At 32.3% G+C, this 17079-nt stretch overlaps 1 protein-coding gene and 1 pseudogene across 2 annotated transcripts in view; both read right to left on the bottom strand.

Annotated features, from left to right (window-relative positions):
• Positions 1 to 6388: 6388 nt before the first annotated feature.
• The window catches only part of LOC144552478 (disease resistance protein RPM1-like), a 49871-nt gene continuing 39180 nt past the window's right edge, over positions 6389 to 17079 (bottom strand). The window contains exon 3 of the mRNA XM_078300459.1: positions 6389 to 6818. The gene's annotated coding sequence lies outside the window, so the exon portion shown is untranslated. The remainder of the gene's footprint in view (positions 6819 to 17079) is intronic.
• The window catches only part of LOC144552480 (disease resistance protein RPM1-like), a 49336-nt pseudogene continuing 39827 nt past the window's right edge, over positions 7571 to 17079 (bottom strand). The window contains exon 2 of the transcript XR_013511157.1: positions 7571 to 10337. The product of XR_013511157.1 is annotated as a disease resistance protein RPM1-like (transcript). The remainder of the gene's footprint in view (positions 10338 to 17079) is intronic.

Raw genomic sequence — 17079 nt, 5'->3', positions numbered from 1 at the left:
AGCATTTGGATTATATTATCCTTTCCAAGAGAGAGAATGAAATAGGTTGAGCACCGAGTTAAGAAAATGATTATTATATTCATCTCAATGTGAAGCTATATATCCAAGGCAAATTGATTATTTTTTAGCCAAACTAAAATCTATGCGGTCATCGTAAAATAATTGTTTTCTTTACTTTTGCTCTAAGGCCCCCATAATATTTAAAATTAATATTTGCTCCTACATAATTTTATGCTTTAAAATTTCCATATGTTTCAATCATAACAAAATAGATATATTTCAAGATGGAGGAAAACATGTATAATCACATACGTGATTTATATATAATAAAAAAATAGACAGTTATTGAGATTAGTTTACATAAATACAAGACCAATCCCAATCATGTTATAATTAATTTCTTTTTATAACTTTATGCCAAATAAAATTTCCAGATATTTAAAAACTGGGATGTTACATGCAGTTTTAAAACTTGTTTTTTTTTAGGGTATTAATAAAAATGGCCGAAATTTAGGCAGAGTACAATAGGAATATCGTGTTCCTCGCTTTGACACACTGATCATGGGTCTGATTTGGGCCAGAATGAAGGGTTATATGATAAGAAAATGTATTCAATTAATTTGTCTTTGGTTTTATAGCCATCTTTAATAGGTAGTAACCATTACCATATTTGGGCCAATATGGGCCAATGTGATTGCTTCGTACACCTGATCTTTTACACACGTACGGAATAGGCCTCTAGATAACGGGAGTGGGGCACGTTCAATTGGCATCTGACTCAAATCGGTTGGATGTCCATTCGGAACCATTTGATTTGTTACATGATACGTATGCGAAGTTTCAATATTTGAACAGATCAAGCACGCACACATCATAAAGTGAATCAATCAATTCCGAGTGGGAATCATATCGATTTAGATATGATGTCTATCAGATAGACCCGGGTTTCCTAGATAACTAAGTTACAAAGATGATGCTTTGTGTTACCGAGTCAAGGGAGGAGGAATTCAGATCCAGTGCAATACCTGACTGACTACAATTAGATCTTGAAACAGACCCTTATATCTACATGGGCACTGAATTTCAATTGCTTGGCTGGAACTGGAAGCTCATTGGAGCTCATTGTATTCAATCAGGTACCTTGGAGGATACAAATTCTGGCAGGTGTGGGGTCCATGTTAAATGCTTGATGATGCTCAATTCTCTCCTGCTCCGAAGCAAATAATCGAATACCCCGTATACATAACAGTGTGCCATCGTTTCACAAAAAAAAAAAAAAAAAAGTCTGCCCGTGTACGGTTCCAGGTGCCCATTGAGCTAAGACAGTCAAATAGAATTAAATCACATGTGACCATCTGCTTCGACTATTTTTACTGGTCAGATCTTTTCCTCTTTTCAATGCCAGTTCTTTTGCTCTGTTTTTGGTACAGAGGAAATGGTTCCACCCCAACAGTGCTGCTATTGTAATTCATGCTGTGTGCACCCCAACCAAATGTAAGCCTTATTCAACTGAGAAGAAAATTCAGATTTGGCAGCTAAGTATCTCTGCTGTTTTTTTGCAATCCAGCACTAGCGATTTACTTACGTCACTTGGCGTGCAATCTGGTATAAAGATATATGTATGGTATTGATGTTGTGTCGGTTAGAGTAATGTCCCTGTGAAATGATGGAATTTACAGAATTTAAGGTAAAGCATCTCTAATGCATGACAAGTGTTCAACAAAATTTTAATGCATTCATTTTTTAGACATCTTTTGACCACTTGATTCTATACAAAATTAATTCGAAATTTTAAAATTTTCACATGTAGACGCATCACTCGTAAGGTAGGAGAATTTGAACGGTTTGGATTCGTCGTTGAAAACCAATTCGATAGGTTTTAGAGTTGAGTTCACAAGAGGGCTTGGTGAACTTACGAACACGCTAGTTCTACTCTATGAATTTAATTAAAAAACACATGATTATGACATTTTCATCAGTTGACAAAATAGAGCTTTAACTAGCAAACACATGACATTGCTACAGATTTAATTTAAATAACATGAAATTATTATCGATTGATAAATAGAGTTGTTCACATGACATGTTCCCAAATTATGTTACGGATTTATTAAAATAACACATGACCATTTCATGGGTTGATAAAAGAGGGTTGCTCACATGAACGACTGGATAACCCCTAGCCTAGGCAAGTACAATTGACCTTTGCCCCGCTTCAGAACTAGCCTGTCAACATTCAAGTGACCAACCCGATGAGTCTAATGTTCAAAATAAATTTTATAAAGGAGTATCTGTTTGTTCAATAATTGGCATGTGAGTTCAGATGACCGGGGTCCAAGTTAAATGCATGCATTGAAGCTTGCCGAACGCAGAGCTTAATTCTCTCCTGCTCTGAAACAAATGATCCAACACCTGCCTGTGTACGATTCCAGCTGTCCATTGAGCTAAGACGGTCGATGAGAATTAAATCACATTTGACCATCTGTTTCAACTCTTTGTAGCGGTTTGACCTTTTGTTCTATTCCATGATAGTTGTTTTGCTCTGTTTTTAGTCCAGAGGAAATACATCCACCCCAACAGCACTGCTATTGTGATTCACGCTATGTCCTTCTCAACCAAAAGTATTTGGAAGCGTCTAATTGTCCTCAGCCTTTTGTCCACCATTTGTCCACAGCTTTGACTTACGCGAATACTGTAAAATTACTTCTACATGCTGTATAATTATGCAATATATCACATAAAATATATCAGTTAATCACAAAACATCCAGCAACTATTTGAAGTGGTCCCATGATAGTTACAAAAATATTGCAACTTGCACAACAGGACAAAATAAATGTACTTTCAAACTGTACTTTCGGAAATTACAGTTATATGAAGTTATTGGCAGTTAGAGTTAGTTATTAGCGGTTATTAGCTGTTATTGGCAGTTAGAGTTAATTATTAGCGTCCGCACTGGGTTGAATCTTGTATACTGTAAAATTGAATCTTGTATACAGTAAAATTTTCAATTGAATCTTGTATACTGTAAAATTGAATCTTCTACACAGTAAAATTTAGAATTGAATCTTGTATACTGTAAAATTGAATCAGCAAAACTGTAAAATTCAATCTTGTATACAGTAGAATTTTCAATTGAATCTTGTATACTGTAAAAATTAAATCTTGTATACAGTAGAATTTTCAATTGAATCTTGCATACTGTAAAATATATACTTTAAAATTGAATCTTGTATACTGTAAAATTTTCAAATAATACTGTAAATTTTCAATTGAATCTTGTATACTGTAAAATTTTCACATAATACTAAAAATTTTCAATTGAATCTTGTATACAAGATGAATACTGTAAATTTACAAGATGAATACTGTAAAATTACAAGATAAATACTGCAAAATTAACAAATCAATACTCCATATCGCCTTTCTATCATCTCTTTCCTCCAGATTTTCACAAGATGAATACTGTAAAATGACAAGATTAATACTATAAAATTAACAGGGCAATACTATAAAATTAACAGATCAATACTCCATATCGCCTCTATCATCTCTTTCTTCCAGATTTCCACAAGATAAATATTATAAAATTAATAAGGCAATACTGTAAAATTAACAGATTAATACTCCATATCGCCTCTCTATCATCTATTTCCTCCAGATTTCTACAAGATAAATACTGTAAAATGACAAGATGAATACTATAAAATTAACGGGGCAATACAGTAAAATTAACAGATCAATACTCCATATCGCCTCTCTATCATCTCTTTCCTCCAGATTTCATTTGCAATGCTAGATCTGTTACTGCATACAACGAAAAACAACAAATTCAACATAAATAACTTACTAGATTTGAATTTTGCCGTGCTCTTCAACAAAAACAACTTCTATTCGATCGCACTCCACAATTGAAGGTTCCATTGCGATCATGTATAAAAAACGAGATCGAGTCAGTAATCTCAATTAAAATCGACATTGCAAAGGAAAAATGAATCAGAGAAGGTAAATAAAAAAAACAACAATTACGATTTCGTTTGAATCAGCAAAATTAATTTGAATGAACTCTCTTAGATCGTCTCTCTCCTCCAGATCACTCCTCCACAAGGTGAATGAACTCACGCAGATTCTTCTTCAGTAGCGAAATCAATTTATGGATCGGTGAACGACTTTACAATTCAAATTTATTTGAATGAACTAGCGAAATTTATTCTTCTTCATATCGCCTCCAGATCCATCTATAAAGTCGTTCACCGATCCATCTATAAAACGTAGCGAAATCAATTTGAATGAACTAGCGAAATTGATTTGAATGAAATCGTGCAGATCAGGGAAGGAAGAAAATCGCCTCAGCAAGGAAGAAAATCGTCTAAGAAAGGAAATGAATAATCGGGAAGGAAAGATTCAAAAAAGGAAATGAATAATCGGAGAAGGTTTAAATAGAGGCAGAGATGAGAGCCCAAGGTGGGACCGGTTTGTTAAAATTAGTTAAGAGACGGTGGATAAGGGTTTGTGGACAAAACTCAGTGGACATAAACCTTTTCTCAAAGTATTTTGTGTTCTTTTGCCCTGTTTTTGGTAAGTCTTATCCACGTCTAAAGGCATCACTTAGCTTCCCAACTGAGAAGAGCCCTTAAATTTGGCAGTTAAGTATCTCTGTTGTTTACTTGCTATCCAGCGATAACAGTTTCCCCTAAGTTTGTCACTGGGCATGCAATCTGGTAGAAAGATATCTGGTTGGGATTGATGATGAATCGGTTGGTTTAATGTCCCTGTGAATTGATGGAACTTGCAGTTGCTTTGGCATGTATTTACTGGTATGATAAAACAGCTCTAATGCACGACAGGTGTTCAAAGAAGCTTCAAGAAACAATGAAGAATTCCGGACCAATGTAAAGACCCAACTTCAATGGCAGTTGCATATATCTGGTATTTTTAGTGTTCTCTGCTTGTCATTATGTTAATTTTTATTTCTCAGTTCAACTGTAAACTACCAGAGAACATATCACTGACATGTTTAGGAAAAAATCAACCTGAAGCGTTCTGCATTTCAATTTTGATCATCAATGCATAACGAAATACAGAAATAAGCACTACTTTAATTTTATCAACAAAGCTGCAGCAGTGCCATTGTCAATACTCAATAATGCTGTAATTTGGTAAAGTTTATTATGGTTTTAAATATAACAAAATAATGAAGATGTTTCTTATATTTCGTTAATTAGTTGATACTTTTTTTTTTTTTTGAAGGTTGCTGGGAAAGCCGCCCTAGCAATGATTTATATTAAACCAAGATAAAAAGTAATTACAGCTCCTCTAAATCTAAATTTACAAATAATTACAGTTCAACTTAAAAAATTACAGTTAATTAGTTGATAGTTGATGGTGAAAGAAAAAAACATAATTCCTCTTCAAAATCAAGAGTTATAAGTTACCCATGACATATTTTATCATGTATACTGCGTCAAACAAATTAGAAAATTTTTACAAATTCATTATATATAGTGGGTAATTGCAAAAAATCCGTTTGAACTGATCCAGGAAAGAATTTTCAAATTGTAATAGGCAAGGTAAACCAGACTTCAATCATGCAAATTTCAAACTCTAGTAAGGAGGAGCATATTGTGTTTTTTATTTCTTAAACTCTGGTTTTTTTTTTTTTTTTTTTATAAAAATGTAGGCCTCAACCTTAGGGGCCTATTTTTATGAATTACAATGTTATGAAGTTTCACTGCAACAATTTTGTTTTCATTCCAGACTCACTTCCTCATCGCAGTTAAGAAAGTCTCCAAGTTTTTTTTATATTAATAATCATACTCCTTCACATTACAAAAAAGAAAAAAAATATTACGAATAATATTTTTTTTTAGGATAATGTACTGAAATCATCACCAAAAGTTAAAAATGTTTGGCATACAACTACATTAAAGCTGTACAATAGCATACATACATAGTATTGTGACCGGGCTGTTAAACTTGCAAATATCAAATCCAAGTCCAAATAATAATAAACAAAGCAAATAAAAATAACAGCTTGTGACCAGCCATTTAACCCTTCGTCCCAATCTGAAAAGTTAAATAGAACTAGGCAACAACATTAATTAAAGTTATGTAGTAGGCATAATACTCTTTCGTGCAAATTTTCAATCTTGCTAAGAGGGCAAACAGAGTTTGTTATTTCTCAGACTCTGAGGGCATATTTGCAAGAATTATATTGTTATGAAGTTTAATAGTTTTTTCCCTTTCCAGTCAATAAATTCCTCATGGCAGTGAGAAAGTTACATTAATATTTATACATTCTTTCCTCACCATTATTACAACAAAAATACAATAACAATAACAATAACAATAACAATAACAATAATAACAATATACTTGAAATGATTATTTATAAGGTCACTGAGCTTAATTTATAATTGAAGATCCAAATGTTTATCACCAAGTAGTAAAACATCCCAATAGCATATGCAGACCATGCATGGTAGTTAAATTTACAATCATCAAATCCAATTCCAAATAAAAATAATACACAAAGCAAACACAAAACAAGGTTCCTTGAGTCATGAATTTCCTGGATAGTGCGCTTAGAATTGCAAATTATATGTCAAGTTGCTAATGTATTATGAAGCCTACAGCTTAACAAATCACATATGTTTGCCATAAATAAGCACTACAAGGAATTGAGACTCAATTTTATTTTGATCCAAACTGAAAGGAAAAAAACACAACCAAATATTATTCATTACATAATAACAACCTTCTTAAACTAATAGATCCGACCTGATTGATGCTGCATGCAATTCAAATATGTGAAAGGCCTGCGATATGAAATTGAGCACATATTTATCAATCGAGGAGTTTTAAGGGAACTTGAAAAATAAATGTAAAACAGTGGTTATTTTTACTGATTATTTAATATACGACCAATAAACTAATTTCTAAGCTAGAGTATCTCTCATGTGAAGAACATTATTTAATTAATGCATGGGTGAAAAAATATAGAAGGTAAACTTCAAAGAAAAAGCATGGTGGAATTGCAACATGGTCTAATCAGTTTGAGTGTATTCAAAATAGCAAAAACAATCTAAAACTAATTTGTAGCAATATAATAGATGATGGTAATTTAAAAATTATTCATGGAACAACTTATTTATTACAAAAACATACAATTAACATATAGATTTAGAAAAAAAAAAGAGTTATTTTTTTTGTTTCACAAGCTCTTGCAATCTCATTATAGAAAATATTCATGATGAAAAAATAATGGCAGTGGGGTAAATGTTGCATGCAGGAACAAAAATGAAATACAAATAGTGAATAAATAAGTAGAACTGTTACAATCATAAAGAAGCTAACTCAAATCATTGGCACATTAATAAGCTAACTCTATTTTCATAAGTAAATTAATAAAAAAAATAAGGACAAAACAATTTATTTATTTATTTTGACACATTAATAATTGGTACGAATCCTCAATTTTTTTTCATGTAACGGACAAAAAAAATTATAAATTCTGAAGTTGTGGAGGCATACCTTGCACTCAAACCATTGAATGTGATTTGGCTGCCAGCTAGAAAACACGACAGGTGAAATGAAATAGTTGGTGAGTTCCTTCAGCTAAACCCCCAAAATTTTTGCAATACATCCGCTTTAGGGAAATGAGGTGCTCGATTCCCTTTGGGACCTCGATTAGCTGTTTCAGTTCCCACAACCCAATCTCTTCAAGGCTCGCCATGGTACGTACCCTGCTCCATTTCCACTTGAATCAGATTAGGCATTTGTTCCAATTCCAGTCTCTTCAATTTAGGAAACCACCCTGCCTTAAAAATTAGTTGTCGTCCTTCATATGCTTTGCTGAGGTTCAAGTGCGTGAGATTTTTGCAATGGGAAAGAGATGGCAGAGGATCATTTTGTAGTTGAGACCATTCAAGCCATAGTGTTTGGATACTATTCCCAAATATGTTGAATAAAGGTGATTCAAGCATGGTTTTTTTCAGTTTCCCACAGAGAAATAACTTCTGAAGTTGTGGGAGGTTCAAGCCATTCAATTGGAGAACCTCTTCCTCATTGCTTGCATTAATATCTACGAAGGAAAGGAAACTCATCTTTGATAATGATTTGCATAACTCTACTGAGTGGTTTTCTTTCACATTCCTTATTCGGAAGCTTCTCAGTTGAGTTAAATTACCCAGTTCTCTTACTACCATAGCATTTGATTCTAATGCCTGTATAGTCTGGAGATCTTTCAGGTAAAACATTCCCTTAGGTAAAGAGATTCCAGTACGAGTCCGAAAAGACCTATATGTTGGATCTACCTCCACCTCAACAAAGAGATGGCGTAACTTTTTTAGCTCTGATATATCATCTGGTAGGTTTTGTATTTTGGAAAGTGCGAGATCGAGTGTTTGCAAGTTGCGAAGTTTTTTGATAGATTTTGGTATACATTTAACCTTTGTTTTTCTCAGACCCAAGTAGTGGAGATTGAACAAATCCCCAATTGCATTTGGAACCGTTTCTATTTGCAAGCCTTCTAATTCCAAAACAGTAAGAAACCTTGACTTGTCAAAAACCATGGATAGCAAAGGAGACGAGACCACATCATTGTCAACTGACAAAAAGGTTCTGAGTTTTGGTAGACAAACATCATGATTGACCGTCTCCTGTAGATTGATTATTGAGAGCCGACGAGTAGAACTATCAGCATTTTCTGACTTGTTATCCTCTAGCATCAATCCAAAATTTTTTCTTTTGCACAAAGAGATGGCCAACTCTCTCAATGTGTCATGCATTTGACACCTCTTTACTCGACCAAAATAATTTTTTTCTACCACTTGTAACATGCTGCGATGTATGAGCTCCATGAGATAACCCTCTGCCACCTCTTCTAATGTGCTTCTCCCTTTTTGTTGTATAAAGCCCTCGGCTATCCAAAGCCTTAGTAGTTTTTTTCTCGGAAGGCGAAAATCCTCTGCAAACAAACTACAATGTAGAAAGCAATTATTGAGGTATTTTGGAAGGTACTTGAAGCTTAGATTAAGAATATTTTTCAATGGATCCAAATTTGGGTTGTTATCTAGTTCCCAGGTTAATTGATCATGTACACGTCTCCATTCAGATTCCGTTTTCTCAGAGCAAGATAGTACACCACCCAATGAAACAAGTGCTAATGGCAACCCGTCACACTTCGAAACAATCTCTTTTGCCCACTTCTGCAAGGGAGGAGGACATTCATGGTTTCTTTCAATAGGAAACGCCTTTTTACAAAACAGCTCCCATGAATCTAATTCTGGTAAAGGTTTTAGCTCTAATCTATTGCTTTCTGGAGCAAGAGATGCTACATTTGCAATTCTACTCGTAATCATAATTCGACTTCCTCGATGGTTATTAACAAGCGTGTCCCTTATATCTTGAAATGCTTTTAGATCCCACATATCATCTAACACAATTAGATATTTTTTTTCTTTCAAGAGTTTTACCACGATTTCTTTTAATTCTCTGAGATCCTTATCACCTGTGTTGATTGAATTATTTTGCCCTTCTTTACAAATCTCGGAGATCATATTTTGGAGAAGATTATCCACGGTATAAGATTGAGAGATATTAATCCATGCATGACAATGAAAGTTAATTTTTTCTCTCTTGAAAACATTTGTAACAATGGTTGTTTTGCCTACACCACCCATTCCCCAAACAGATATCACAGAGAGTTCTAGATTTTTAGAATCTAGCCAACTTGTCAACTTCCCGCTATTATTTTTTATTCCCACGATTTGATCTTCATCAATGAAATGGGTAGAGATGGCCATTTTATATGAGTATTCATTTGAGTAGTTTGAGTTTTCCCCAGTACTGACATTTGTTGTCGGCACCCATCTCTCTTTCATCCTTGCAAGATTCACAAGCCTTGTTTCTGCTTCGAGCAATTGAGAGGCAATTCGAGCAATTGGATCTTTAAAAAGTTTGATAACATAAATGGATATTCCATCAAACTTTTGATTATTAATTAGGTATGAAAATTCAGACACGATATCTTCAATGTGATTTGCTAACTCATGTACCTCTTTTATCCAAGCTACTTGAGGTTTATTGCTCTCATCGTCCATTTCTATCCCATCTAGAAATCCTTGCATCACCCGAAGTTCACTATTAATATTGTTTAGGTTTGCTTCAAGGCTTTTGTCAGTTGAGCAAAGCCTTGAAAATTTTGAGATTGCTAGCTTGGCTCCTTCATGAGTTAAGATTTCTCCAAGGACCCGAAGGGCTGCAAGAATGGCCGCCTCAGCCATGCTCAGTGAACCGGGTTCAATTGTACTATTATTTATTCATTCATTCCTGAGCTGTTCAAAGCAAATATATATAAAAATTAGGCAATCATATAAAACCTACCATTTCATTATATAAACAATTTTCAATTTTATCAAAATTGGTTTTCTATTCATTAAAAACTAACAATAATTATTCTAAATATATGTTAAGATAAATATTGTTGGAATTTTATATATGGAACCAATTGGTGATTAGGGGTGTATAAACCGTTAGGTCGGTTGAAACTGAAGTAAAATAGTAAATTAAATCAAATTTTTTTCGGTTTTCAAAAATTGGACCGAACCGAACAAACTGAAGTAAATTTCAGTTTGTTCAGTTCAAATTGAAGTAAACATATTTGCACAATTATTAACAAAAGATATATATTTTACTACACAAGCCCTTCAATACTATACAAAATATTAAATGTTCTAAAATATTCAAATCAAAATGAAAGAAAGAAAATGATAATTGAACCATATAAAATATAAATCATACTTGAAGCATTATAATTTGGTCGATTCGGTATAGTCGGTTTTGAAAAGTCTAAACCGAACTGATTAATTTAAACCGAAAAACTGATCCATTTAAATCGAAATTTTTCAGTTCAATTGAAAACCAAACAAACCGAACCGTTTGAACACCCCTATTGGTGATGTGTTTACTGGAAAGTTTAGAAATTCTCAAGTGATTTGGATTGATGTCAGATGAGTTGGATTGCCATAGGCTTGAAATTAAGGCTCAAATAAAGGGTGCCATGAGCCATAAGGAATTTTGAGGCTCGATCAAGATTCTAGAGCTTGATCAGTTGGTCATTTAACCGTCTGGTCGAGGAGAAATTAATAGGTTTTGAGTTGCAGTCAGTGTCCGGTCAGTGTTTGGTGATCAGGGCACGATTATAAGAATATGTTTTAAGTCCGTAAGAAATTGGAATTACCACGACGATAAGGCAACCATAGTTCCCAAAAAATTGTCTCGGCAAAAAACCTCTATATAATTATAGCGATGATATATATCGGTTCAAGATAAATTAAAAACTAAAAAAGTTCTGTAGTTGGTACTAATATTCTCTTTTATCACGGAAATAATTTAGACATTTTTTTTTTCTAAAATAAAAAATTACTATTATTCCTTGGCTTATGTCCATAAAAATAATAAGCGGCGGACTTATTTTATATTTTTTTTCTAGGGACAAATTTCATGTATATCCTTTAAAAACTTCGAAATTACATATTTCATCTCTAAAATTCATAATATCATATTTACCTTTCTAAATTTTAAGAAATCACATATTTACCAATTTTATTCTCTTTTCAATTAAAAGTCTAAAACTCATATTATATTTAGAATTACCAATTTTACCCTTCATTAAAAAAATTAAAAATACATAGCCTCTTTAAGAAAAATGTTGGTCCATATCCAAAACAAATGGTTTATTGCTCTACTTTTGACAGCTACATACTAATTTTTAGGTATATGGTTATGTATACTAACATTTAGATAGAGAAATAAATAACTTTTTCTTAAACTGACAAATTAAAATACTGACATTTTTCTTAGTCTGGACTTTCCAAATTGAGTTTGGTTTGGACAGGGTCCGGGTTTTTTCTCCTCTCATTCAGTTTGAACAGGACCCGGTTATGTTGTTTAAATTTCTTAACCGGTTATGATTCGGCTCAAAGGTTAGCCCAATAGCGCCCCTAGTGCTAACCTTATTGAAGCTGGGTTTGCTATGCAAGGATTAAAATGCCACTTGCAATATGATATTTGATAATAATTTAGATAAGTAAGCTTGCTAAAACTATTGTATTTAAGTTTTGTATGAAAATTATATTTTGTAAAATTTAAAATATTTTACATTCTTTTAATTAAAAATTGGGATATATAGGTAGATCATGTTATATTAATAACTATCCATTCAATTACAATAATTTGTTTTCACAATAATAGTATAATAAGAAAAGATAAAAGAATATGACAATTAGCCCTAAATAATATGTGATCGTATATATCAAATTTCGAAAATCAAGATGCGAAGTTAGCACAATAATATGTGATCGGATGGAAAGTTTTGCGATGCAACATTGTAGCACAATTTTTTAATTAAATAAAAAATGAAAAGTAAATGGAACTACGGACACACCTCTTGATCTAGAAACAAAAGAGCAAGCTAGTATAGCAGCCCTACAAACGCACCAGATGTTGCATACTTGCGCGTCTTTTCTCGTCCTTTTCTTTTTCTATGTTTTCGTTATTTATCGGCCAAATATCGAGAGAAATCGAAGTTTGGATGTAGAGAGGAAAGCTCTGAGTCTGAGGGGGCGAGTTGTGAGCAGGAAAGAAAAAGAAGTGAAAATTAAACATGAATTGTGAGAGAGAAGTTAGATTAGCAGCTGCGAAGCTAATTAAACTATTTTTAAAGTCTGTGGGTGTCAAAGTGTGAACTGTAAACTAAGAAGAGTCCCCACTCTCTATTACAATATTTGATGCATGAAACGAATCTTCAATACAATTGGTTGGTCGGCATATATGGATTTTTTAATTCTTTTTCCTGCAAGTGGCATTTTTAATTACACACTAATCCATGAAAGCATCTTTGATCCTAAACTCTAATCATGTAGCACCAGATCTCTCGACTTACACTTCCTTACTGAAAGCATATGCAAAGAACTGAAAAGTAGATCAGGCTATGTGCGTGATGAACATAATGAGACAAGAAGGGATGAAATCCAATTTGGCTGCCTCTGCACCAATTTTAGAACTTTTAAAAATGGTGCGAAATGAAGATGCAAAAGTTGTCATGGAGGCAAGTGGTAAAACTAAGGGAAAATACTTTTTATGTCACTTCAAAACTTGAAAATTATCAAATTGTCACTCAAAAACTTAAAATTATCAAATTGCTACTCTAAACTCATTCAAATTATAAAATTGCCCCAATTATACATCTAATATACATATTTAATTAAATTTATTCTGAAAAGTATTATATTAAAAACGTATTTTAATATTTTCAATTTTACCCTTCAATTCAAATAAAATTTAAGAACTTGATCTCTCCAGTCCAACAGAGCCCTTGATCCCCTTCGCCTCTCTCTCTCGTTCCTCGGCCTCTCTTGTGAACTTCCTCCGCCTCTCTTTCACCCTAAACTCTAAATATATATGGTCTAGGGCGAAAGCCTCTCTTGCTCCACTAGCACTTCCTCCGACGAACCTCCTAACTTCTTCAACTTAATAGAAAGGGTTTTTACTGGTAGGTCATAAATGAAACAACATGTTTGAATTATCGTTCATTTTGTGTTGTAAGGTCAATGGTATCTTAACATGTGAGGCTGGATGTGTACTGGAGAACTTAAACTCGTTTCTGGAAAATGAAGGGTAAAATCTATGTATAGTCGTCCCAAAATAATTTCATTTCCTTTCCTTTCCTTATCTTCACTAGTGGAAAAACTGGAATCAGGATCGGCCTATCTGGATCGGCTATATGAAACAACTGATACTAATATCTATCTAGATCGGTTTTTTTAACAAAACCGATCCTAAAAACTAATTAGATTGGGTTTTTTGGTCAATTGATACTAAAAATTATTCGCGACATAACGACATCCTCGCATTCATCCACCGTTCTGTCAACCTACACCGTAATAGAAAGAAAACATAAATAATACGGAGTCAGTTACAAAGATGAGTAGCCAGTTATTTAACGACGCAACTTCTCTATAATTGACTTAATAATAGTAAACAACCATTTCAACAGGATTTGATTAATCCACACAATCAAAATATCAAATTACGTATGCATATTTAATCGCCAATATCATTTGGGTCTAGGTTTTCAACAAAAACAGTTCAATTTTAGTTGGAATCCCTGAAACAAGCGATTCTCAGTATTTCCAGTCCAATAAAAACAATTTAAGTACCTAGACCTCATATTCCAATTAAATATACTATCATAATCCGATCAATACCCAATTAAAATCCAATTTAACCATACAAATTGAAAACTCATATTATAGACAAGTCTGGTTACCTGATAAGCGATCAATTCATAAATTTAATTCGAGATACAACACTTGTTCGGAATTAACGCGACGTAGTCAGAATTCCAATCAGACATACAATCAAAATATTTCTATTATTTTTTTTTCTAATTTTCTTTTCTTTTTTCGATTTTATTTCATCTCTCTTTTTTTTTTAATGAATCAATTAAAGTGAGGGAAATTTATACAAAGGAGTGGGGACATGCACACGACCGCGTGGCATGAGTGCCACGTTGGTCTTTTACCTTTTTTTTTTTCTTTAAGTTTTACAATTTACATTTAAACCTACACTTTTTTAAATATTGCAAATAAGTTCAAAATAATTAAAAATGTATACCAGGGTGTTACAACAATACCAGTACACAATTAGCTAGGAAAGATATTTTTCCTTAAATAAGCAACCAGCAGTCCTAAAATAAATTTTCATTAATTGTCAATATTGAAAAATTATTATTGCTATGCATTCATACTAGGGTCACCAACTGATCCCGTATGAGCAGTGATATTAACACCACGTTTTTATTTTATTAACACAACATTTTCAAATATCTTTATAAAATGGACAATTTTATTCCCTCATAATTATTATTGTAGCTGTTATATCTTTTCTTTATGCAAATTATATGCTATGATCATTTATTACTTATTAATTTCTATAATTGTTGAATTGTCTCTTCACTAGTACAAAAAACCCCTTCACCGACCCTTAATCACCGACTGTTTTAAGCAAAGCATCAGTGTTGCTCACACTACACTGACTCTTTTATTAAATAACAGTCAGCATTGTTGTTCAACACTGACGCTTTATAAACAGTCAGTGTTGGTTATCAACACTGACTATTTTTTAACAAAGAGTCAGTGTTGAACACCAACACTGACTATTTTTCAAGAGTCAGTGTTGATTACCAACTCTGACGCTTTAAAAACAGTCAGTGTTGGTGATCAACACTGACTGTTTTCGAAAAACAGTCAGTGTTGGTGATTAACACTGACTCTTTTGAAAAACAGTCAGTGTCGACACGAACACCGACTCTTTTGAAAAACAGTCAGTGTTGATCACCAACACTGACTGTTTTTAAAAAGAGTCAGTGTTGAGTAGAAATACCGACTCTTTAAAAAGAGTCAGTGTTGGTGCTCAACACTGACTGTTTTTCAAAAGAGTCGGTGTTCGTGTCCACACTGACTGTTTTGGAGAAGAGTCGGTGTTGAGTAGGAATATTGACCCTTTAAAAACAGTCAGTGTTGACTGTTTGTTCATTTTATTTTACATTTTTTTTCTTTATTTTTTTTTTTCAAATATCATAATTAAAAATATATTATTTTATTTTGAACATTTCATTGAACACATGTAATACGTCAATTTATTTAATAATATCAAGTTAAAACTTAAAATCTTTCAAGTTTTTACAAATACGAATTTAATAATCACAAGATAATAGAAGAAGACGGAGAATCCTAAAGAAAATCACTAGTTCATTATATGAAATGTGATTTCAACCGGGTTTTTTCTTTCATTGACAAATTTGATAAGGGAATCCAATTAATTAATTTGTGGATATTTTACAATACAATTAAGTCTTCCAAAATTTATAATATATTTTTAAACTTTGATTAGTTGTTAAGAAAGTGTGTACATAAATAAATAATATGATAATATAGTTTATGTTGAAGAAAATAAAAATAAAAATATGTTAATTAGAAACTTAGAATTTTGTAAATTTAAAAATAAATTGTTAAATAATTTTGACACATTAAATTATATAGCATTACATGCATGTTGCATATATGAATTTTGCATAAATTAAGGTACATTATTCTAAATTCAATTTAATTCTAACTTCAAATTTTGTATAAAATTATTCTAATGTTGTGTATATATTTATTGTAGAAAAAATTGGATTCACCCTAAAGGGAAGGCAACAGTTGAAATTATGTTAAACACAAGCAAAACAGAGAGCATATGTTAAGCCAGCACCAAATTTTCTGTCTGATCCCAGTATCCCACGTACATGAGCCATGTATAAAGGGCATATTTGGTTACTTCTTAAGTTAAAATGGCTTAAATAATTACTCTTATTATTTGATAGAAATTTGTTACGTAGATCATAAATTATTGTTTTTAATTGAAACACATTAATAAATTTTAACACATTATACTATTTTGGTTTGAAATGTGATTTCAACCAGGATTTTGCGTCGCTTGACAAATTTTATAAGGGAATCCAATTAAGTAATTTATGGATATTTTACAATACAATTTCATAAGGGATGGATAAATATTTTATTGTTGTAATTCATAAAATATAAAAAAAAAATTATGAATTGCATGAAGTAATAAAAAAAATTCATAAAAAAATCATACAATAAATTTAAAAATCATTGCATCAACCATGCAAGAAATGTGTACAAGTAATTAAAAAATCGATTAAAACAAAGTCTCTGATACCACTACCATGAATTAACTCAATTCAAATTTGAAATATATTTCCACTTCATATGCAAAAATCTTACCAAAAAACGATTTCCAAACCATACAATAGTATGAAAATAACTTAATAAATAAATATATACAAACTTGAGTATTTTTTTTTAGGTGCTACAATGACAATTTCCGAAAAATATTACAAAAAAACGATTTCCAAACCATACAATAGTTGAAAAAAAAATACTGACTGTTTTTTTAAAAATAGTCAGTGTTGGCAATCAACACTGACTGTTTTAAAAAAAACAGTCAGTA

This window comes from Carex rostrata, chromosome 4, assembly GCF_964058835.1.
Source record: "Carex rostrata chromosome 4, lpCarRost1.2, whole genome shotgun sequence".
NCBI classification, from domain to species: Eukaryota; Viridiplantae; Streptophyta; class Magnoliopsida; order Poales; family Cyperaceae; genus Carex; species Carex rostrata.
This window is presented reverse-complemented; position numbering and strand designations above follow the sequence as displayed.